The sequence below is a fragment of the Lathyrus oleraceus genome, chromosome 3, assembly GCF_024323335.1.
Source record: "Lathyrus oleraceus cultivar Zhongwan6 chromosome 3, CAAS_Psat_ZW6_1.0, whole genome shotgun sequence".
In the NCBI taxonomy this organism is placed as follows: Eukaryota; Viridiplantae; Streptophyta; class Magnoliopsida; order Fabales; family Fabaceae; genus Lathyrus; species Lathyrus oleraceus.
The window spans coordinates 410,256,835-410,259,694 of NC_066581.1; positions in this window are offsets into that span (position 1 = coordinate 410,256,835).

The window sequence follows — 2,860 nt, forward strand, 5'->3', positions numbered from 1 at the left end:
TTTGACCTTTATTTGTTTATTTTAATTCAAGTATTATTTTAATTTTGAAAAATACCAAAAATATTTTATTTGTTTCTTGACTTCTAAGTTTCATTTTGCTTCTGTTTACTAATGTTTGACCTTGATCTCATCTATCTTTGGTCAATGCTTGTTGATTATTTCATTTGATTTCCATTAATGCACTTTCTTATTCATCTTCTTCTTTTTCTTTTTTTGATCAATGAGTTAAAGATTGGTGGTTAGCCTTGATACATGGGAGGTTTAACCTTCCTTGATTCAAATCTAATTCATCTTGATCATAGATCAAGTTAATGGCTTTCCATCAAGCAAAGAACCTAAATCAATACAAGATCATTTCTCATCTTCTTTTGGCATGGCAAGTTGTAAGAGCTTGATTCACTAATCAAGATCTCTAAATTGTGTTTGTTGCCTATATTTTATTGACCGTCCTCAGATAGGTGTGACCACTACATTAGTCCACTTACGATTGCTTAACATAGTGCTAAATTTCCTTATGGCACACTAACACTAACACTAACCATTAACCATTAACATTTAATTCTTGCACTTTACATTTATGCAATTTACTATTCTTGTACATATTGTTCATTTGCTTTTCCCCTTTGCTCATTTGAGCACATGTTTATGTTAATACAATTTGCCTTTTGCTCACTTGAGCACATAATTGTGTATATATTATTATGCTTGTGTTTTGTTTTGATTGTTGTGAACCAAATGCAAAAAGGGACAAAAAGGACTTAGATTCTAGGACATTCCATATGCAAAATGGAGTAAAAAAGGGCCTTAATGTTGAAGATGGATTAGAAGGACCAAATCTCTAAACTCACTCTTGTCCATTCTTGGTTTACATTGTGGAACTTTTTGATGTGTGTGCTTTTATGCTAGGGATTCCTATTTGAGCCAAATTGAAGAACCATTGTCATGTGCATCTAAAGTGAGAGATACAAGAGCCATTGGAGGATTCCTAAGAGCTTTGCTTGATTGATTGCTTGAGTATACACTTGTTTGCTTGCTTATTCCAAAGGATGGGAGCTACTTGGATCATCAATATGATCTCAAGAAGGGAACTCCATTTGTGGTCTTGTTTCTTCTCCTTCATCTCTTGTATGTTTAGGACTTAACCATTCTTCTTCTTCCCTCCACTCTAACCCAAGCCAAAACTTTTGTGCAAACATTAACACTTGTTTTCAAACATTAGAACCTAAGCATTATGCTTTTGATTTTCAAACTTTCTTTTCATAACACTTATTTTGAATTGAATCTTTAAGTCAACTTTGACCATATTTTGTAAATACTTTTCATTGGTAAATATAACTCATTGAAATACTTTTGTGGTTTCAATGGCCACTTTCTTATAAAAAAAATTCATAACCTTTAGCTATTAGGTTTGAGTCATCCTTGAGGTAGATGTAATACTCACCTATATCCTTAGTGATGGACACTGAGTCTTCCATGCTTAGTATAGGGTTAACCCCTCACTAGCATGTTGAAGCTATCCTCACATGCTGGATTTGTGGTTTTTAGGTTGAGTTTTCTTCCTTGGATAACAAAAGACCTTAAGGCTTTTGGACCAATCAATTCACCAACTTGTTTTTGAGATTTTTACCCCGAACTACGAGGTTTTGATCCTAATCTTTTTTAAGATGGTACGTAGGTAATGGGTTTATCCATTCAAACACAAAAATTGTAAATAATTTGTACATTCTTCTCTCATCTCCCCAATCATCTTTGCACAAATAATTCTCACAAAATACCAACCTACCTTACAACAAGTGTGAAAAGGGCTCCCTAGGTACTCCTAGGAGTACCTAGGATGTTTTGGGTGCTTAAAACCTTCCCATTGCATAACCAACCCCCTTACCCCGATCTCTGACATTTTTACTAGTTTTTGATTTGATAAAACTATTAGGTTTTTGTTCGCTTTCTAACCATTCCTTTGGATAAATAGAAGTGCGGTGGCGACTCGACTTGTATGGTTTACTTTTGATTTAGTCAATAAATCTAAAGGTAATGAATACCCTGCTACAGAAAAGTGGCGACTCTGCTGGGGATATTTTCCTAGTGGGTTTTGCCTACTTTTCATATTTGTTATATTGTATTGTATATTATTTTTGGTGACATATTTTTGTGCAATTTGGGATTACTGTATTGTATGTAATGATTGAATTGCTTGATATATTAATTCCTTGTATGCTTGGTGATCTTTGTGAGATGAGTTCTATACCCGAACTCGAGTGCACTTAGGATAGGAGAATGGCATGGTCTTGTTGACTTGTGTGGAGTTATTCCTTAGCAAGTTGACTTGCAAGCCCATTCACTTTGTGGAGGTCATGTTGGGATCAATAATGTCACACGAGTAGTCGTGGCTAGGCATTACTCTTTCCAATATAGACCTTAGAAGCCAATGACCTTAGTCTACCAAGCCTATCTTGGCCTATTTTTAGGACGTAGTGCGAAGGTCGTTCAAGTGTAAGATTTGATACGATTGTTACACGATACTACACTCATAAGAGTCTCTCTTGAGAATATTTTTGGAATACGAGTAGTCGTTTATCCGATAATATCTGAAAGATGGAATGATGACTATGGGAACCTCTTGTAGAACATGTTTGGCAGGTTTAAACCCTAGTACACTCCCTTTGGGTGGTTCTTAACCAAGACTCCATGCTCGTGATTTGCAACAAACCCTTGATTCATGGTTGATCCGTTCTTGTGTATCCTTAATATCAATGGAACTTGGGTGTTGATAAGGTGTAAACCATAATCCACCAAAATGGATAATTGATATTAAGGATGACTTGATCCATCCCATGACCTTTGTGTGGTGTGCTTTGCTTGA